General features: G+C 41.2%; 1 pseudogene; it reads left to right on the forward strand.

Annotated features, from left to right (window-relative positions):
• Positions 1-869: 869 nt before the first annotated feature.
• LOC116357732 (dynein heavy chain 7, axonemal-like) lies at positions 870-18209 on the forward strand (annotated as a pseudogene).
• Positions 18210-23516: the final 5307 nt, after the last annotated feature.

Consider the following 23516-nt stretch of genomic DNA (forward strand, 5'->3'; position numbering starts at 1 on the left):
GGTCAAATAAAAATCATCACAGTGGTTGTCGAGGGTGCAACAGGTCAGCACCTAAGGAGTAAATGTCAGTTGGCTTTTCATAGCTGATCATTCAGAGTATCTCTACTGCTCCTGCTGTCTCTAGAGAGTTGAAAACAGAAGGTCCGGGAGAGGTAGCACGTTCAGCTAACAGGTCAGGGTTCCATAGCCGCAAACAACAGTTGAAACTGGAGCAGCATCACGGCCAGGTGGACTGGGGACAGCAAGGAGTCATCAGGCCAGGTAGTCCTGAGGCATGGTCCTAGGGCTCAGGTCCTCTGAGAGAGAGAAAGAAAGACAGAAAGAGAGAAAGAGAGAGAAAGGAGAGAGACAGAAATAGAGAGAGCATACTTAAATTCACATAGGACACCGGATAAGACAGGAGAAATTCTCCAGATTTAACAGACTGACCCTAGCCCCCCAACACATAAACTACTGCAGCATAAATACTGGAGGCTGGGACAGGAGGGTTCGGGAGACACTGTGGCTCCATCTGACGATACCCCTAGACAGGGCCCAACAGGCAGGATATAACCCCACCCACTTTGCCAAAGCACAGCCCAAACACCACTAGAGGGATATCTTCAGCCACCAACTTACAGAGACAAGGCCGAGTATAGCCCACAGTATAACCCAAGGGGGGGCGCCAAACCGGACACGAAGATCATGTCAGTGACTCAACCCACTCAAGTGACGCACCCCTCCTAGGGACGGCATGGAAGAGCACCAGTAAGCCAGTGACTCAGCCCCTGTAATAGGGTTAGAGGCAGAGAATCCCAGTGGAGAGAGGGGAACCGGCCAGGCAGAGACAGCAAGGCCAGGCAGGCAGAGCCAGGCAAAGACAGCAAGTAATGCGGTGTGACTCAAGTTTTGCCATCAGGTGGAAGATGGTGTCCCCTTTCTCCGGTCTGTCTCACTGGAGGAAAGGAGAGAGCAGGGACTGTGAGAGATAGACCCACTGCTGTTCTCTCCCTGCCTCTGAGACTGACCATCAGATGGACCATCAGTCCAGTAAAATAAAAAAGCGAATTATTTAAATTCATGCTCAGCTGTCCCTTGTAAGTAATACAACGACTGATCTATTTTATTATTATAGATTGAGTTTTGAAAAATAATACGGTCTGAGCAGAACAATTCTGGCAGGCCAAGGATAGCCAATATCCTCTGATAATTTAGGCTATTAGGCCTACTGCACAAACCTCATTTCTACATAACTGTTTTTATTAGGTTAATATAGATTCATTGGTCTGTCTATGATTTTGAGAATGTTACATTTCTCTAGCCCCATCCCTAAGCTATTTACCAAAGAAGGTGGTGGGGTGGCCGCTTTGTTATTGTTTAAACTTCAAATTTCACCTTTAAGTCGGAGCCTATACTGTACAATATCTAAACTGTATAAGGGGTCTATAATACTCCCATATACATGTGTCTGTTTTTGTACCCCAATGTCTCTACCCTGTGTGCTTCTGATAGGAGATGAACCCTGACACCACCCAGACTCCCGTCTGTGGCTAACCAGCTACACCTTGCCCACTTTCCCATGGCAGTGTTTCAGAATGGGGTGAAGATGACCAATGAGCCTCCGCACCAACATTGCCCACGCCTTCCTCATCTCCGACCTTGAGTTCTTCTACAACAGCAGCAAGCCGGTGTGTGTGTCTGCCTGCCTGCCTGCCTGCCTGCCTGCCTATATGTGTGTGTACAGTACATGTTTATATGTCAGGGTGTCCCTTTAAATCTATAACGATATACAAAACTGTATCATTACATGCCCAGAGTGGTTGCAATCAATTAAGTTACCGTGGCTGTTATTAATGTGGGCAAAACCATTTTAAGGAATACATAATGGTTATTACAATATTGGTTTGTCTCAGATGTGTATTGTTTCTCCTAGACACTTGGACTGATGTGTTATACATATTTTAGACTCTTTGTAAGATGGTGGACTAGATGTGTGTGTGATTGTGTGTTTCCTTCAGGTTGTGTTTAAGAGGCTGCTGTATGGCCTTTCCAGGTATTGATCCAGGAGAGGAAGAAGTTTGTTCCCATGGGCTGGAACATCCCATATGAGTTCAACGAGTCCGACCTAAGGATCTTCATCCAGCACCTCCATATGTTCCTGGAGCAGTAAGAGGTACACTCTAGTACACACACACACACACTTCTTGACTTTGCCGGCTCCAAATAAACATTCACACACATGCACTTGCGTGTTACGCAATCAAACACACTTTTGTGTCATTGGCCCTCATGTATCATTTCTATGAAATTCATTTCACAATAAATTAAACATCTGTCCTTTCTCTCAAAAGTGCTAAAAACTTTAGTTTCTCAAAGTTTTAGAGAGCATATGCCCTTAATTAGGCCCCTACTACCAAGATGACCCTTGCATGACTAGAATGTACTTTGATGCCTTTTTTTGATACTGGTTAGTTCCCCATCTAAGTTCAGATCATTTGTTCTGAAAACATAATTCCCTCAGCTCTATCTCATCTCTAGGTTCAGATCTTGCTGTCTCACTTCCACTCTCTCAAACAAACTGACCTCAGAATGTACAGTAATGAAATTGGTGATTGTGAAATAAAGTTGAAGAGTGAGTGGGCAGTAGACATTTGTCTCTGCAGGTGGACTCTGTGTTGTTGGTGAACCAGTTAACAACCAGTTCAATTAGTTCCAAACACTAAAATGACATGACAAACAGAAAATATTATGAATGTTTACAAGGAACAGAAATTTCTTATGAAGAGCTTATTTGAAAAATTTGAGAATAGCAGGCCTATCGTTTCACAGCCAAGATATTATTAAACATGCAACTACTGTAACCTTTATTTAACTAGGCAAGTCAGGTAAGAACAAATTATTATTTACAATGACTGCCTAACCTGGACAACACTGGGCCAATTGTGCACCATCCTATGGGACTCCCAATCACAGCTGGATGTGATACAGACTGGATTTAAACCAGGGACTGTAGTGATGCTTCTTGCACTGAGATGCAGTGCCTTAGACCGCTGTGCCACTCGAGAGCCCAAATGAATTGTAATTAAGCAGACAATGTAAAACATCAATGAAAAACACTGTTCTAAAAAGCCTACCAGAAGCAAGCGGTTTCATGTGACAGAGATCTCTGTTAGAAACTAAACATGCAACAACTAGGATGAGTTTCTGATTTGATTCAGATTGTGCATTTGGCATCTGGACAATAAAAGTAATTTGACATGAAAACCAATAGAACAGAAGAGAAATGTTTCAAGGGCATATGAGGAAGTCCTTATAAAATATTTGCCTCAGCATGTCTATGGCTGGGTTTTAGCTAGGTTATTTTGAAGCAAGGTAAGACATTCCTCCTAATATGAAGCAAAATGTCAAGTTTTTGCAACCCCTGGGCTTATAAGAACACGTTTCATACCAAGCAGCATCCGCTTTAGGAGCTGCGAGCTCCTCCTGAAATGTCTTCAGTCAATAAGTGTTCAACCTCTTTGTTATGGCAAGCCTAAATAAATTCAAGTCTAAACATGTGCTTAACAAGTCACATAATAAGATGCATGGACTCTTTGTGCAATAATAGTGTTTTAAATTATTTTTGAATGACAACCTCATCTCTACCCCACACAACAAAATGTATGTAAGATCCCTCAGTCGAGCAGTGAATTTCAAACACAGTTTCAACCACAAAGACCAGGGAGGTTTTCAAATGCTTCGCAAAGAAGGGCACCTATTGGTAGATGGTTAAAAAAATAAAAAAGCAGACATTGAATATCCCTTTGAGCATGGTTAACTTCTTAATTACACTTTGGGTGGTGTATCAATAATCCAAGTCATTACAGAGATACAGGCATCCTTCCTAACTCATTTTTCAGAGAAGAAGGAAATCGCTCAGCGATTTCACCATGAGGCCAGTGGTGATTTTAAACAGTTTAATGGTTGTGATATGAGGAAATGGAGGATGGATCAACAGCATTATTGATCCATCCTCCATTGATCAACAATGACAGAGTGAAAAGAAGGAAGTCTGTACAGAATAAAACATGCATCCTGTTTGCAATAAAGTACTAAAGTAAAACTGCAAAAAAATTGCTAAGAAATTAACATTATGTTCTGAGTACAAAGCGTTATGTCACTGAGTAGCACTCTTCATATTTTCAAGCATGGTGGGGGCTACATCATGTTATGGGTACGCTTGTCATTCACAAGGATTAGGGAGTTTTCTATGATAAAAAGAAACATAATGGAGCTAAGCACAGGAAAAATCCTAGAGGAAAACCTAGTTTAATCTACTTTCCAACAGACACTGGAAGACAAATTCACCTTTCAGCAGGACAATAACCTAGAACACAAGGCCATATATACACCAGAGTTGCTTACCAACGCGACATTGAATGTTCCTGAGTGGCCGAGCTACAGTTATGACTTAAATCAACTTTTAAAAAATAGCAAATATTGAAAAATCCAGGTTTGAAAGACTCACAGCTGTAATTCCTGCTACCCCTTTTCCTCCCCAATTGATAGTTAGAATCTTGTCCCATCACTGCAACTCGAGTACGGACTCGGGAGAGGCGAAGGTCAAGAGCCACGCGTCCTCTGAAACACAACCCAGCCAAGCAGCACTGCTTCTTGACACAATGCCCGCTTAACCCGGAAGCACCAATGGGTGTTTGTTCCTGTCTCTGTTTGCACCAGATAGGGCTGTTTTGGGTTTTCACATTTCTTGTTTTGTTAGTTTGTTCACGTGTAGTTGCTTTATTAAAGAACCATGGACACTTACCACGCCGCATATTGGTCCTCCGATCCTTTTCACCTCTCCTCTTCGGAAGAAGAGGAAATCCCTTACAATGGTTAACTTCTTAATTACACTTTGGATGGTATATCAATAATCCAAGTCATTACAGAGATACAGGCATCCTTCCTAACTCATTTTTCAGAGAAGAAGGAAATCACTCAGTGATTTCACCATGAGGCCAGTGGTGATTTTAAACAGTTTAATGGTTATGATATGAGAAAATTGAGGATGGATCAACAGCTTTGTTGATCCATCCTCCATGGATCAACAATGACAGAGTGAAAAGAAGGAAGTCTGTACAGAATAAAACATGCATCCTGTTTGCAATAAAGTACTAAAGTAAAACTGCTAAAAAATTGCAAAGAAATTAACATTATGTTCTGAGTACAAAGCGTTATGTCACTGAGTAGCACTCTTCATATTTTCAAGCATGGTGGGGGCTACATCATGTTATGGGTACGCTTGTCATTCACAAGGATTAGGGAGTTTTCTATGATAAAAAGAAACATAATGGAGCTAAGCACAGGAAAAATCCTAGAGGAAAACCTAGTTTAATCTACTTTCCAACAGACACTGGAAGACAAATTCACCTTTCAGCAGGACAATAGCCTAGAACACAAGGCCAAATATACACCAGAGTTACTTACCAACGCAACATTGAATGTTCCTGAGTGGCCGAGCTACAGTTATGACTTAAATCAACTTAAAAAAAATAGCAAATATTGAAAAATCCAGGTTTGAAAGACTCACAGCTGTAATTCCTGCTACCCCTTTTCCTCCCCAATTGATAGTTAGAATCTTGTCCCATCACTGCAACTCGAGTACGGACTCGGGAGAGGCGAAGGTCAAGAGCCACGCGTCCTCTGAAACACAACCCAGCCAAGCAGCACTGCTTCTTGACACAATGCCCGCTTAACCCGGAAGCACCAATGGGTCAGAGGAAACACCTGGTGACCATGTCAACATGCATTAAGCCCAGACAGGAGTCGCTAGTGCACAATGGGACAAGAACATCACTGCCGGCCAAACCCTCCACTAACCCGAACGACCAATTGTGCACCGCCCCATGGGTCTCCCGGTCACGGCAGGCTACGCCAGAGCCTGGACTCGAACCAGGATATAACTGCGATGCAGTGCCTTAGACCACTGCGCCACTCAGGTGAACCCTTAGTTTTCATATTTTTTTTTTTTACAAACGTTTGAATTTTTCTTCCAATTTGACATTACAGTGTATTTTGTGTATATCGTTAAACACAAAGGACAATTTAATCCATTTGAATCTGCTTTTACAACACAAGAAAATATGGAAAAAGTTAAAGGGGTGTGAATACTTTCTGGAGGCACTGTACATGACGAACTAACGAATATACATATGTGCCAATTTAATTCCAGGCCGATAAGCATGACTGGTCAAATTAATTTCGGTGGCTAACCAAATAACTGTTAACCATAGGCTAGAAATGTTTAAACAGGTTCAAATGCTTTTTTCAGCTTGCATTCAATTGCCCATCCCTGTTGCACATCCTCTTGAGATGGGAATTCATGTTTGTTATAAAGTTGAACGTGTGCTCTTTATGACAGGATGTACAAATTAGGTTGAAATAAAAGGCACTCAATTTGTGGAAAAACACAGTCAGTGTCAACCTAACCTACATGTATCTCTCTCTCTTTTTCTGTCACTCACTCAACAGCAGAAAGGTGTCAAATCAAATCTAACCAAACTTTATTTTCCACATGCAACAACTGTAGACTTTACCATGAAATGTTTACTTACAAGCACTTAACCAACAGTGCAGTTCAAGAAGAAGAAAATATTTACCAAGTAGGCTAAAATTAAAAGTAATAAGAAAAAGTAACACAATTAGAAAAACAATAACGAGACTATATACAGGGGGCACCGGTACCGAGTCAGTGTGCAGGGGTACAGGCTAGTTGAGGTAATCTGTACATGTAGGTTGTGGACGAAGTGACTATGCCTAGATAACAAAGAAACAGCGAGTAACAACAGTGTACAAAAGGGAGGGAGCGGGGGTCAATGTAAATTGTCCGGTTGCAATTTTTATGAATTGTTCAGCAGTCTAATGGCTTGGGGGTAGAAGCTGTTGAGGAGCCTTTTGGTCCTAGACTTGGCGATCCGCTACCGCTTGCCGAGAGAAAACAGCAGAGAAAACAGTCTATAACTTGGGTGACAGGAGTCTCTGACAATTTTATGTGCTTTCCTTAATGGTCACTCCCCCTCTCAACAACATGTCAATGTCATCAACCTAATATGAGAGTGATTTTTGTGTCTCTCGCTCTCTTCCTTTCTCTTTCTCTCTCTCTACAGTGGCTTGCGAAAGTGTTCACCACCCTTGGCATTTTTTCTATTTTGTTGCCTTACAACCTGGAATTCAAATGAATTTTTGAGGAGTTTGTATCATTTGATTTACACAACACTTTGAAGATGCAAAATATTCGATATGTGAAACAAACAAGAAATAAGACAAAAAAACAGAAAGTCCCCCTGAAAGTCAATACTTTGTGGAGCCACCTTTTGCAGAAATTACAGCTGCAAGTCTCTTGGGGTATGTCTCTATAAGCTTGGCACATCTACCCACTGGGATTTTTGCCCATTCTTCAAGGCAAAACTGCTTCAGCTCCTTCAAGTTGGATGGGTTCTGCTTGTGTACAGCAATCCTTAAGTCATACCACAGATTCCCAATTGGATTGAGGTCTGGGCTTTGACTAGGCCATTCCAAGACATTTAAATGTTTCCCCTTAAACCACTTGAGTGTTGCTTTATCAGTATGCTTAGGGTCATTTTCCTGCTGGAAGGTGAACCTCCGTAACAGTCTCAAATCTCTGGAAGACTGAAACAGGTTTCCCTCAAGAATTTCCCTGTATTTAGCGCCATTCATCATTCCTTGAATTCTGACCAGTTTCTCAGTCCCTGCCGTTAAAAAACATCCTCACACCATGATGCTGCCACCACCATGCTTCACTGTAGGCATGGTGTTCTTGGGGTGATGAGAGGTGTAGGGTTTGTGCCAGACATAGCATTTTCCTTGATGGTCAAAAAGCTCAATTTTAGTCTCATCTGACCAGAGTACCTTCTTCCATATGTTTGGGGAGTCTCCCACATTCCTTTTGGCGAACACCAAACATGTTTGCTTATTTTTTTTCTGGTCACTCTTCTGTAAAGCCCAGCTCTGTGGAGTGTATGGCTTAAAGTGGTCCTATGGACAGATACTCCAATCTCCACTGCGGAGCTTTGCAGCTCCTTCAGGGTTATCTTTGGTCTCTTTGTTGCCTCTCTGGTTAATGCCCTCCTTGTCTGGTCCGTGATTTTTGGTGAGTGGCCCTCTCTTGGCAGGTTTGTTGTGGTGCCATGTTATTTCCATTTTTCAATAATGGATTTATTGGTGCTCCGTGGGATGTTCAAAATGTCAGATATTTTTATAACCCTACCCTGATCTGTACTTCTCCACAACTTTGTCCCTGACCTGTTTGGAGAGATCCTTGGTCTTCATGGTGCCGCTTGCTTGATGGTGTTTCAGACTCTGGGGCCTTTCAGAACAGGTGTATAGAGATCATGTGACATATGTGACACTTACTTTATTTAACAAATTATGTGACTTCTGAAGGAAATTGGTTACACCAGATCTTATTTAGGGGCTTCATAGCAAAGGGGGGAAATACATATGCATGCACCACTTTTTAAACAAGTTTTGTTTTTCATTTCACTTCACCAATTTGGACTCTTTTGTGTATGTCCATTACATGAAATGCAAATAAAAATCCACTTAAATTCAGGTTATAATGGAACAAAATAGGAAAAAATGCCAAGGGGGGTGAATACTATTGCAAGGCACTGTATATACTGTATATATTTTTCTGTTACTCACTTAGTGACTGTTTCCTAAATGGCCAGGGCCGGTTAAATGCAGGAGCTTATTGGGGCTGAACCCCTAAAGGGCCCAGGCCCTTGTGGGGCCCAAGAGGCAGCAAAAAATATATATATTAAGGAAATATATACTGTATATGTACTATATATTTTGTATTTTTTCACTGCAACTGCCAACCAGAGGAAGGCTATGAGTGTAGACTGCCTGCTGCCGCTCTGCTAATAATCAGATGGGGGAGGAGAGGAGGTAGAAGGCACACGTGGGTAACTGGGGGGCCCTGTCTTGTTTGGGTAACTAATTAATAAAAATAAATAAACTGCATTATTAAGTTTTAACACAAGGACATACAGGTTAATGCCAAAATTAAGGAAACACCAACATAAAGTGTCTTAAAAGGGTGCTGCGCCACCACAAGCTGTCAGAATAGCTTCAATGTGCGGTGGCATAGATTCTACAAGTGGAACTAAAACATGCCAGGAAAATGCAACCCCCACCATAACAAACAGTGCCTTCGGAAAGTATTCAGACCCATTGACTTTTTAAAAATGTTGTTAAATTACAGCCTTATTCTAAAATTGATTAAATAAAAACAAATCCAAAGCAATCTACACACAATACCCCGTAATGACAATGTGAAAACTTTTTTATAGACATTTTTGCAAATGTATGAAAATAAAACAGAATAACCTTATTTACATAAGTATTCAGACCCTTGGCTCCATCTGACGATACCCCCAGACAGGGCCCAACAGGCAGGATATAACCCCACCCACTTTGCCAAAGCACAGCCCAAACAACACTAGAGGGATATCTTCAGCCACCAACTTACCATCCTGAGACAAGGCCGAGTATAGCCCACAAAGATCTCCGCCACGGCACAACCCAAGGGGGGCCAAACCGGACACGAAGATCACGTCAGTGACTCAACCCACTCAAGTGACGCACCCCTCCTAGGGGCGGCATGGAAGAGCACCAGTAAGCCAGTGACTCAGCCCCTGTAATAGGGTTAGAGGCAGAGAATCCCAGTGGAGAGAGGGGAACCGGCCAAGCAGAGACAGCAAGGCCAGGCAGGCAGAGCCAGGCAGAGACAGCAAGTAATGCGGTGTGACTCAAGTTTTGCCATCAGGTGGAAGATGGTGTCCCCTTTCTCCGGTCAGTCTCACTGGAGGAAAGGAGAGAGCAGGGACTGTGAGAGATAGACCCACTGCTGTTCTCTCCCTGCCTCTGAGACTGACCATCAGATGGACCATCAGTCCAGTAAAATAAAAAAGCGAATTATTTAAATTCATGCTCAGCTGTCCCTTGTAAGTAATACAACGACTGATCTATTTTATTATTATAGATTGAGTTTTGAAAAAGAATACGGTCTGAGCAGAACAATTCTGGCAGGCCAAGGATAGCCAATATCCTCTGATAATTTAGGCTATTAGGCCTACTGCACAAACCTCATTTCTACATAACTGTTTTATTAGGTTAATATAGATTCATTGGTCTGTCTATGATTTTGAGAATGTTACATTTCTCTAGCCCCATCCCTAAGCTATTTACCAAAGAAGGTGGTGGGGTGGCCGCTTTGTTATTGTTTAAACTTCAAATTTCACCTTTAAGTCGGAGCCTATACTGTACAATATCTGTATAAGGGGTCTATAATACTCCCATATACATGTGTCTGTTTTTGTACCCCAATGTCTCTACCCTGTGTGCTTCTGATAGGAGATGAACCCTGACACCACCCAGACTCCCGTCTGTGGCTAACCAGCTACACCTTGCCCACTTTCCCATGGCAGTGTTTCAGAATGGGGTGAAGATGACCAATGAGCCTCCGCACCAACATTGCCCACGCCTTCCTCATCTCCGACCTTGAGTTCTTCTACAACAGCAGCAAGCCGGTGTGTGTGTCTGCCTGCCTGCCTGCCTGCCTGCCTGCCTATATGTGTGTGTACAGTACATGTTTATATGTCAGGGTGTCCCTTTAAATCTATAACGATATACAAAACTGTATCATTACATGCCCAGAGTGGTTGCAATCAATTAAGTTACCGTGGCTGTTATTAATGTGGGCAAAACCATTTTAAGGAATACATAATGGTTATTACAATATTGGTTTGTCTCAGATGTGTATTGTTTCTCCTAGACACTTGGACTGATGTGTTATACATATTTTAGACTCTTTGTAAGATGGTGGACTAGATGTGTGTGTGATTGTGTGTTTCCTTCAGGTTGTGTTTAAGAGGCTGCTGTATGGCCTTTCCAGGTATTGATCCAGGAGAGGAAGAAGTTTGTTCCCATGGGCTGGAACATCCCATATGAGTTCAACGAGTCCGACCTAAGGATCTTCATCCAGCACCTCCATATGTTCCTGGAGCAGTAAGAGGTACACTCTAGTACACACACACACACTTCTTGACTTTGCCGGCTCCAAATAAACATTCACACACATGCACTTGCGTGTTACGCAATCAAACACACTTTTGTGTCATTGGCCCTCATGTATCATTTCTATGAAATTCATTTCACAATAAATTAAACATCTGTCCTTTCTCTCAAAAGTGCTAAAAACTTTAGTTTCTCAAAGTTTTAGAGAGCATATGCCCTTAATTAGGCCCCTACTACCAAGATGACCCTTGCATGACTAGAATGTACTTTGATGCCTTTTTTTGATACTGGTTAGTTCCCCATCTAAGTTCAGATCATTTGTTCTGAAAACATAATTCCCTCAGCTCTATCTCATCTCTAGGTTCAGATCTTGCTGTCTCACTTCCACTCTCTCAAACAAACTGACCTCAGAATGTACAGTAATGAAATTGGTGATTGTGAAATAAAGTTGAAGAGTGAGTGGGCAGTAGACATTTGTCTCTGCAGGTGGACTCTGTGTTGTTGGTGAACCAGTTAACAACCAGTTCAATTAGTTCCAAACACTAAAATGACATGACAAACAGAAAATATTATGAATGTTTACAAGGAACAGAAATTTCTTATGAAGAGCTTATTTGAAAAATGTGAGAATAGCAGGCCTATCGTTTCACAGCCAAGATATTATTAAACATGCAACTACTGTAACCTTTATTTAACTAGGCAAGTCAGGTAAGAACAAATTATTATTTACAATGACTGCCTAACCTGGACAACACTGGGCCAATTGTGCACCATCCTATGGGACTCCCAATCACAGCTGGATGTGATACAGACTGGATTTAAACCAGGGACTGTAGTGATGCTTCTTGCACTGAGATGCAGTGCCTTAGACCGCTGTGCCACTCGAGAGCCCAAATGAATTGTAATTAAGCAGACAATGTAAAACATCAATGAAAAACACTGTTCTAAAAAGCCTACCAGAAGCAAGCGGTTTCATGTGACAGAGATCTCTGTTAGAAACTAAACATGCAACAACTAGGATGAGTTTCTGATTTGATTCAGATTGTGCATTTGGCATCTGGACAATAAAAGTAATTTGACATGAAAACCAATAGAACAGAAGAGAAATGTTTCAAGGGCATATGAGGAAGTCCTTATAAAATATTTGCCTCAACGTTTCTATGGCTGGGTTTTAGCTAGGTTACTTTGAAGCAAGGTAAGACATTCCTCCTAATATGAAGCAAAATGTCTAGGTGTCCAAGTTTTTTCTTCAAGTTTTTGCAACCCCTGGGCTTATAAGAACACGTTTCACACCAAGCAGCATCCTCTTGAGGAGCTGCGAGCTCCTCCTGAAATGTCTTCAGTCAATAAGTGTTCAACCTCTTTGTTATGGCAAGCCTAAATAAATTCAAGTCTAAACATGTGCTTAAAAAGTCACATAATAAGATGCATGGACTCTTTGTGCAATAATAGTGTTTTAAATTATTTTTGAATGACAACCTCATCTCTACCCCACACAACAAAAAGTATGTAAGGTCCCTCAGTCGAGCAGTGAATTTCAAACACAGATTCAACCACGAGACCAGGGAGGTTTTCCAATGCTTCGCAAAGAAGGGCACCTATTGGTAGATGGTTAAAAAATAAAAAAGCAGACATTGAATATCCCTTTGAGCATGGTTGTCACGTACTGACCTTTATTTCCTTTGTTTTATCATCATTTAGTATGGTCAGGGCGTAAGTTGGGGTGGGCAGTCTATGTTTGATTTTCTATGATTTGGGTATTTCTATGTTTCGGCCTAGTATGGTTCTCAATCAGAGGCAGGTGTTATTAGTTGTCTATGATTGAGAATCATACTTAGGTAGCCTGGGTTTCACTGTGTGTTTGTGGGTGTTTGTTCCTGTCTCTGTTTGCACCAGATAGGGCTGTTTTGGGTTTTCACATTTCTTGTTTTGTTAGTTTGTTCACGTGTAGTTGCTTTATTAAAGAACCATGGACACTTACCACGCCGCATATTGGTCCTCCGATCCTTTTCACCTCTCCTCTTCGGAAGAAGAGGAAATCCCTTACAATGGTTAACTTCTTAATTACACTTTGGATGGTATATCAATAATCCAAGTCATTACAGAGATACAGGCATCCTTCTTAACTCATTTTTCAGAGAAGAAGGAAATCACTCAGCGATTTCACCATGAGGCCAGTGGTGATTTTAAACAGTTTAATGGTTATGATATGAGAAAATGGAGGATGGATCAACAGCTTTGTTGATCCATCCTCCATGGATCAACAATGACAGAGTGAAAAGAAGGAAGTCTGTACAGAATAAAACATGCATCCTGTTTGCAATAAAGTACTAAAGTAAAACTGCTAAAAAATTGCTAAGAAATTAACATTATGTTCTGAGGACAAAGCGTTATGTCACTGAGTAGCACTCTTCATATTTTCAAGCATGGTGGGGGCTACATCATGTTATGGGTACGCTTGTCATTCACAAGGATTAGGGAGTTTTCTATGATAAAAAGAAACATAATGGAGCTAAGCACAGGAAAAATCCTAGAGGAAAACCTAGTTTAATCTACTTTCCAACAGACACTGGAAGACAAATTCACCTTTCAGCAGGACAATAACCTAGAACACAAGGCCATATATACACCAGAGTTGCTTACCAACGCGACATTGAATGTTCCTGAGTGGCCGAGCTACAGTTATGACTTAAATCAACTTTTAAAAAATAGCAAATATTGAAAAATCCAGGTTTGAAAGACTCACAGCTGTAATTCCTGCTACCCCTTTTCCTCCCCAATTGATAGTTAGAATCTTGTCCCATCACTGCAACTCGAGTACGGACTCGGGAGAGGCGAGCCACGCGTCCTCTGAAACACAACCCAGCCAAGCAGCACTGCTTCTTGACACAATGCCCACTTAACCCGGAAGCCAGCCGCACCAATGGGTCAGGGGAAACACCGTGCACGTGGTGACCATGTCAACATGCATTAAGCCCAGCCCGCCACAGGAGTCGCTAGTGCACAATGGGACAAGAACATCACTGCCGGCCAAAACCTCCACTAACCCGAACGACCAATTGTGCACCGCCCCATGGGTCTCCCGGTCATGGCGGGCTGTGGAGCCTGGACTCGAACCAGGATATCACTGCGATGCAGTGCCTTAGACCACTGCGCCACTCAGGTGGACCCTTAGTTTTCATATTAATTTATTTACATTTAGAATTTTTCTTCCAATTTGACATTACAGTGTATTTTGTGTATATCGTTAAACACAAAGGACAATTTAATCCATTTGAATCTGCTTTTACAACACAATAAAATGTGGAAAAAGTTAAAGGGGTGTGAATACTTTCTGGAGGCACTGTACATGACGAACTAACGAATATACATATGTGCCAATTTAATTCCAGGCCGATAAGCATGACTGGTCAAATTAATTTCGGTGGCTAACTGTTAACCATAGGCTAGAAATGTTTAAACAGGTTCAAATGCTTTGTTCAGCTTGCATTCAATTGCCCATCCCTGCTGCACATCCTCTTGAGATGGGAAATCATGTTTGTTATAAAGTTGAACGTGTGCTCTTTATGACAGGATGTACAAATTAGGTGAAATAAAAGGCACTCAATTTGTGGAAAAACACAGTCAGTGTCAACATAACCTACATGTATCTCTCTCTCTTTTTCTGTCACTCACTCAACAGCAGAAAGGTGTCAAATCAAATCTAACCAAACTTTATTTTCCACATGCACCGAATACAACAAGTGTAGACTTTAACGTGAAATGCTTACTTACAAGCGCCACCACAAGCTGCCAGAATAGCTTCAATGTGCGGTGGCATAGATTCTACAAGTGGAAATAAAACTCGCTGAAAGTATTCAGACCCATTGACTTTTTAAAAATGTTGTTAAATTACAGCCTTATTCTAAAATGGATTAAATAAAAACAAATCAAAAGCAATCTACACACAATACCCCGTAATGACAATGCAAAAACTTTTTTATGGACATTATTGCAAATACCTTATTTACATAAGTATTCAGACCCTTTGCTAAAAAAATATCTATTTAAACTTGATTTAACTAGACAAGTCAGTCAAGAAAAAAATGACGACAACACCGGCCAAACCCGGACGACGCTGGGCCAATTCTGCACCGCCCTATGGGAATCCCAATCACGGCTAGTTGTGATACAGTCAGTAGAGACGCCTGAGATGCAGTGCCTTAGACCACTGCACCACTTGGGAGACTCGAAATTGAGCTCATGTGCATCCTGTTTCAATTGATCATCCTTGAGATGTTTCTACATGGTCCCACAGTTAACAGTACATTAATTCTCATAGAGCTCCAAGACAGGATTGTGTCAAAGCACAGATCTGGGGAAAGGTACCAAAAAATGTCTGCAGCATTGAAGATCCACAAGAACACAGTGGCCTCCATCATTCTTAAATGGAAGAAGTTTGGGACCACCAAGACTCTTCCTAGAGCTGACCGCCTGGCCAAATGGAGAAATCGGGGGAAAAGTCTTGGTCAGGGAGGTGACCAAGAACCTGATGGTCATTCAGATAGAACTCCAAAGTACCTCTGTGGAGATGGGAGAACCTTTCCAGAAGGAACACCTTCTCTGCAGCACTCCACCAATCATGCCTTTATGGTAGAGTGGCCAGACGGAAGCCACTCCTCAGTAAAAGGCACATGACAGCCCTCTTGGAGTTTTCCAAAAGGCACCTAAAGGAATGTCAGACCATGAGAAACAAGATTCTCTGGTTTGATGAAACCAATATTGACTCTTTGGCCTGAATGCCAAGCATCACGTCTGGAGGAAACTTTGGACCATCCCCACGGTGAAGCATAGTGGTGGCGCATCATGCTGTGGGGATGTTTTTCAGCGGGAGGGACTGGTAGACAAAGCAGGATCAAGGGAAAGATGAACAGAGCAAAGTACAGAGAAATCCTTGATGAAAACCTACTCCAGAGCGCTCAGGACCTCAGACCAGGGTGAAGGTTCACCTTCCAACAGGACGAGGGATTGAGTGTGCCAAGAGTGTGCAAAGCTGTCATCAAGGCAAAGGGTGGCTATTTGAAGAATCTGAAATTATAAAGCATATTTTGATGTTGTCATAGAAAAATTACTTATTTACCTGCTTTATTTGATATTATGAATGGTTAACAATTCATATGTAACTAATATTAAGACATTTCTGTCCTACTAGTGTCTGTATATTTATGGTCTACACTGAAGTTCCCTGCAGCTAATTTGGGTGTATGGTCACTGGAGATGGCTTGAGCTGACAAATGGGTTAAATACTGCATTACATAGACACAAATGTGTTTTACTAGAGATAGCTTAGGAGTAGAACAATCCCTCATTGTCTCAAAATCATCCTTGCATCTTTGAAACTAAGCCAGGGTGGGGTTAAGACAACAACCCACGTGCAGATAACGACAGGATGAACCCAGAGTGGCGTATGATGCTCCTTGGTCCGCCTGAGGGGCTTGAACCAATCATGACTGAGCATTGTTAGTTTCAGCTATATATAGTACTCTGCATTTGTGTTAAGGTTAGGTTACTCGGTCCAACACTCAAGGATGGGGGGGTTGACCAGCCTCATTATTACAATCATTAATCGATATTAAATAAAGATGATTGTTTGTTTGAAGAAATGACCAAATCTCTCTCAGTACTGAATTTCCACTACAATGTGTTTAATACTTTTTTGGTAACTCCATCACAAGTCCTCAACTGGCAGCTTCAATAAAAAAATACCCACAAATCACCAGTCTCAACGTCAACAGTGAAGAGGCGACTCCGGGATTCTGGCTGTCTAGGCAGAGTTCCTCTGTCCAGGGTGTGTTCTTTTGCCCATCTTAATCTTTTAATTTTATTGACCAGTCTGAGATATGGCTTTTTCTTTGCAACTCTGCCTAGAAGGCCAGCATCCCGGAGTCGCCTCTTCACTGTTGAAGTTGAGACTGGTGTTTTGCGGGTACTATTTAATGAAGCTTCCAGTTGAGGACTTGTGACCTGTTTCTCATACTAGACACTCTAATGTACTTGTCCTCTTGCTTAGTTGTGCACCGGGGCCTCCCACTCCTCTTTCTATTCTGGTTAGTGCCAGTTTGCACTGTTCTGTGAATGGAGTAGTGCACAGGGTTGAACGAGATCTTCAGTTTCTTGGCAATTTCTCACATGGAATAGCCTTCATTTCTCTGAACAAGATTAGACTGACAAGTTTCAGAAGAAAGTCCTTTCTAGCCACCCACAAATGCTGAAGCTCCAGATACTCAACTAGTCTAAAGGAGGCCAGTTTTATTGCTTCTTTAATCAGAACAACAGTTTTCAACTGTTCTAACATAATTGCAAAAGGGTTTTCTAATGCTCAATTAGCCTTTTAAAATGAGAAACTTGGATTAGCTAACACAACGTGCCATTGGAACACACCATTGGTTGCTGATAATGTAGATATGTAGATATTTCATTAGAAATCTGCATTTTCCAGCTACAATAGTCATTTACAACATTAGCAATATCTACACTGTATTTCTGATCAATTTGATGTTATTTTAATGGACAAAAAAATGTGATTTTCTTTCAAAAACAAGGTAATTTCTAAGTGACCCCAAACTTTTGAACGGTAGTGTAGTTTTGATTCCTTCACTATTATTCTACAATGTAGAAAATAGTCCAAATAAAGAAAAACCCTTTAATCCATAGGTGTTCTAAAACCTTTGAACGGTAGTGTATGTAAATTTGATATTTCAGTTTTTTATATCTAATACATGTGCAAACATTTCTAAAAACGTGTTTTTGCTTCGTCATTATGGGGTTTTGTGTGTAGGTTGATGAGGGGGAAAAACTATTCAATCCATGTCAGAATAAGGCTGTAACGTAACAAATGTGGAAAAAGTCAAGGGGTCTGAATACTTTCCGAATGCACTGTAGAGCACACATTTTTACCCTTTGCGAGTCCTGGTCAAAAGTAGTGCACTATATAGCGAATAGGACGTCATGTCAGATATAGCTAATGACATCCCTCTGCCCACCCTACACAGAAAGTGCCATTTGAAGCAATCCACTATATGACAGGTGAATGTAACTACGGTGGATGCGTGACAGACTATCTGGACCGGCGGAAACTGCACACCATCCTGATGATCTTCTACAGACCCTGAATACAAGTTTGACCCCAACAGCCTGTACTATTCATCAATACAAGGCGATGTAAGGAATAACTTCTTATGTGGTTGAAATGTATAAGTGTGCTTGCTGGAAGCAAGAACACTCTAAAAATCCCACATATTATTACTCTCATTATTCCAATTGCTGTAACTCCAAAATGGTTTAGAACTACATCACCCCACACGTACCTCTAGGGGTACCATCCCCCCTGCTCAACTGACACAGTGGCGCACAGAACGCAAAAATATTCTTAGAAATATTTAACCTCCACACATTAACAAGTCCAATAGCTCAAATGAAAGATAAACACCTTGTTCATCTAGCCGGCAAGTCAGATTTCTAAAATGTTTTACGGCGAAAACATAGCACATATTTATGTCAAACCACCACCAAAAGATAGGCTAATTTACATAGCCATATTTGTGGAACAATAGATGCAATCACAAAAGCAGGATTAAAAGAAAAATAATTCACTAACCTTTTGAAAATCTTCATCAGATGACAGGAATAGGACATGTTATACAGTACATTTATGTTTTTTTCAATAATATGCCATTTATATCCATAAATCACTGTTTACATTGAACGTCATGTTCAAAAAATGCTACTAGAATGTCCGGAGAAATTATGATAACTCTGCCAGATAACAGAAATACACATCATAAACATTGACGAAATATACATGTTCTACATATAGTTAGAAAGATACACTTCTTCTTAATAAAACAGCTGTGTTACATTTATTTTTAACGTTACAGAATTCGTTCACTTGTCAATAATATGAGACGGCGCTCATAGATTAGCAATATGGCTCCGCTATTTCGGAGTCCACAGAAACACATAATAACCACATAAATATTCCCTTACCTTTGCCGTTGTTCGATCAGAAGTCGTGGAAGAAGTCATACTTACCAAAACCAGCGTTTGCCTTTCAAATGTGTGTCTTTGGGTTATCAAACGCGACTAATTTCGGCTGAAATGCACCCAAAATTCTATGGGTTGCGCATCAAAACTTCAAAATTACATATTATATGTCGACTAAACTGGTCAAACTAAGTTCAGAATCGAGCTAAAACATGTTATAAACATACATAAAAATCCTTAGCCCGAAAGGACAAGCCTATATCGTTTGGTGGATCTTGGAACGGAAGAGAGAGAAACACCGAGGCGCGCACGTATTATTGCGTGACCCGAGGGTTTCTTCCCGCCAAAGGGTGAGGGAGCGCGGGATCTTCAAAATGAAGCGCCCCATTGAAAGAGGACATCGCGCTGAAGAGATAGGAACTGTTCCCAGATCTGTAGCTGGTTGGGAAGGGTGGGGGCGATGAAGTCAAAGTTGGGCCAACTTTTCTGCTGGCAGAAAGAGTTTGGAAGAATGGCTGCCCTGTGAGTTCTGCTTTACATAGAGACATAATTTGAACGGTTTTAGAAGCTTTAGAGTGTTTTCTATTCAATAATATTTATTATATGCATATATTAGCAATTTTTGACAGATTTTTTGTCAGTTTACTATGGGCACGCATTCCTCCAAAGGGGGCAGTATTCTGCCATAAGGACACTTGAAGAGAAATTACAAAATTGTTCAACTTCCCCCAACAACAACATATGTGAAAATGGTGTGTTTCCAATGACATCATCAACCAATTAGTAGACAATTATTTGTATTTAACTAGGCAGTCAGTTCACAACAAATTCTTATTTTACAATGATGGCCAAACCCTCCCCTATCCCGGACAACGCTGGGCCAATTGTGCGCCGCCCTATGGGGGACTCCTGATCATGGCCGGTTGTGATATAGCCAGGGATCAAATCAGGGTCTTGTAGTGATGCCTCCAGCACAGAGATGCAGTGCCCAATTGAGATAAAAAGTATGGGTTAGCCTGGGGTTAATCCACACAGGCATGTTCATATTTACTATTAATGCCCATTTGTGCATGAAACATGTACATTAGTCCCACTCAATATAATGTGAAGACATTATGTATTCATCCTAGCCTGTGACATGATGTCTTTTGTCTTCGCTCCTTATAGATGACATTTGTTAATGAATGATTTAGTTAAGCAGTACATTAACTTGTTTGAGCAAAGTTCACTTTTGGAGGTACCTTTAAAAAGTCATTAAGAGATAGCACTCCAGTAACGAGACACAGCGGGCCGCTGCCAATCGTGCCATTTAATTTGTGCGCACAAGTATAATATATGCACAATTTTATTTGGCATTTTCCTCACTGCTATCTTTTATTCATGAACCTTCATTTACATAGTCATTATTATAAATGTCAGCAATCTCAAGAATAGACTGATTTTCAATGAGCATTATGAATTACTATGTTCCTGTCTTGTGGTGTTGTGTTAAAATGTGCCCCCCTCTGTTTTATGCAGTATAACAGTTACATAAACTACACAACACCAAGGTTCTGCCTCTGAATCCATCTCCTGAGATATGAACGCCAACCATGCCATCACCAGCTGCTTTTTGATAACAGCCTGCCATATACACAGGTATATGGCGGCACACTTTAAAAAAAAAAAAAAATTACAAAATACACACCATACACCGCAATTATAGTGCCTTTACTGAAACACACACAAACATATTTATCATAGTCATGCAAAGATATGGAATACATACATTACACCCTCCTGCTCAACTTACAAAGTGAGCTCACCTTCAACTTTTTGACACAGTGAATCCCAGTTGTCAGAAGTATAATGATTGTTGTCATAATCTGCCATGTCCTCATATGGGATTCTCATGGCGGTGTTATGTGCCATGCTCTCTGATGGCCGTTTTCAAATGACAGTAATTGGGAAAGTGGGTTAAGTTGTGCCAAAATGGAAAGTTGAGCCCCCTTGTTTCTAGGAAACCATACCCAGAATGTATAATTTGACCAAATATTTAGGAAGAGGTCATCATTTAATTTAAGTCTGTCAAGGAATAAACCACATGGAAAAAGTGGTAAGCAAGTTAGGTAAAAAAGCAAGTAAATTCATTTATTGTGTTAGAGGTTTCATAATGCTTGTATCTAAACCAAAGTAGATCATTTGAAGAGTGTTCTATACATTAGTCGGGGTCTCTAGAAGCTTTGGGCGGCAGGTAGCCTAGTGGAAAAGAGTGTTGAGCCAGTATCTGAAAGGTTGCTGGTTTGAATCCCCGAGACAGAAAGGTGGAAAAATCTGCCATTCTGCCCATGAGCAAGGCAGTTAAACTCCAACAACCCGGTGCCGATGACGTGGATATTGATTAAGGTAAACTCCCGCACCTATATGGTTGAATGCATTCAGTTGTGTAACAGACTAGGTATCCCCTTTCCTTTCAATAATGAGGTCCTAAACCTAGCATGAAAGTGCATCCTTGTAGCTGTGTGGGCTAATATAGTCAAAATGTTTGCCTTGGGGTAAGTTGGGCCAATGGCACATCATTATTGCTGGGATATGAGGTAACAAGAGGGCCTGGCCTAAAAGTGTAACAAAAAAGTGTTTGTTAGGTGTAACACCTTTGTTAAAATATGCTGAATATGTCCCAGAGTCTAAGTAACTTAATTTAAAAAATGATCATCAAAATATGTCTGTTTGAAAACATATGTAGCGGCCAAACATGATGGTGTTCTCTATTTTACCCTATGACCCCCACAAGTGTCATGGGACTCATCTCCCTTGACACTTGTTAACTACCAGTTGAAAAAAATGAATGGAAGTAATGGAGGTAGTTTTGTGCCTATGCATAATTTGTGCATATGCATAATTTTAAATATATATACAGTGGGGCAAAAAAGTATTTAGTCAGCCACCAATTGTGCAAGTTCTCCCACTTAAAAAGATGAGAGAGGGCCTGTAATTTTCATCATAGGTACACTTCAACTATGACAGACAAAATGAGAAAAAAAATCCAGAAAATCACATTGTAGGATTTTCAATGAATTTATTTGCAAATTATGGTGGAAAATAAGTATTTGGTCAATAACAAAAGTTTATCTCAATACTTTTCACACTGTTGCTGGTATTTTGGACCATTCCTCCATGCAGATCTCCTCTAGAGCAGTGATGTTTTGGGGCTGTTGCTGGGCAACACGGACTTTCAACTCCCTCAAAAGATTGTCTATGGGGTTGAGATCTGGAGACTGGCTAGGCCACTCCAGGACCTTGAAATGCTTCTTACAAAGCCACTCCTTCGTTGCCCGGGCAGTGTGTTTGGGATCATTGTCATTGTCATTCTGCCACGTTTCTTTGAACGTTTCTTCAAGTGCAGTCGCAAAAAGCATCAAGTGTTATGATGAAACTGGCTCTCATTGTCATTGTCACCCAGCCACGTTTCATCTTCAATGCCCTTGCTGATGGAAGGAGGTTTTCACTCAAAATCTCACAATACATGGCCCCATTCATTCTTTCCTTTACACGGATCAGTCATCCTGGTCCCTTTGCAGAAAACAGCCCCAAAGCATGATGTTTCCACCAAAATGCTTCACAGTAGGTATGGTGTTCTTTGGATGCAACTCAGCATTCTTTGTCCTCCAAACACGACGAGTTGAGTTTTTACCAATTTTTTTTATTTTGGTTTCATCTGACCATATGACATTCTTCCAATCTTCTTCTGGATCATTCAAATGCTCTCTAGCAAACTTCAGACGGGCCTGGACATGTACTGGCTTAAGCAGGGGGACACGTCTGGCACTGCAGGATTTGAGTCCCTGGCGGCGTGTTACTGATAGGCTGGTAGGCTTTGTTACTTTGGTCCCAACTCTCTGCAGGTCATTCACTAGGTCCCCCCATGTGGTTCTGGGATTTTTGCTCACCGTTCTTGTGATCATTTTGACCCCACGGTGTGAGATCTTGCGTGGAGCCCCAGATCGAGGGAGATTATCAGTGGTCTTGTATGTCTTCCATTTCCTAATAATTGCTCCCACAGTTGATTTCTTCAAACCAAGCTGCTTACCTATTGCAGATTCAGTCTTCCCAGCCGGCCCAGCCGGTCCAGTCGGTGCAGGTCTACAATTTTGTTTCTGGTGTCCTTTGACAGCTCTTTGGTCTTGGCCATAGTGGAGTTTGGAGTGTGACTGTTTGAGGTTGTGGACAGGTGTCTTTTATACTGATAACAAGTTCAAACAGGTGCCATTAATACAGGTAACGAGTGGAGGACAGACGAGCCTCTTAAAGAAAAAGTTAAAGGTCACCCTTTACCTTGATGACAGCATTGCACACTGTTGGTATTCTCTCAACCAGCTTCTTGAGGTAGTCACCTGGAATGCATTTAAATTAACATGGTGTGTCTTGTTAAAAGATCATTTGTGGAATTTATGTCC

This window comes from Oncorhynchus kisutch, linkage group LG26, assembly GCF_002021735.2.
Source record: "Oncorhynchus kisutch isolate 150728-3 linkage group LG26, Okis_V2, whole genome shotgun sequence".
In the NCBI taxonomy this organism is placed as follows: domain Eukaryota; kingdom Metazoa; phylum Chordata; class Actinopteri; order Salmoniformes; family Salmonidae; genus Oncorhynchus; species Oncorhynchus kisutch.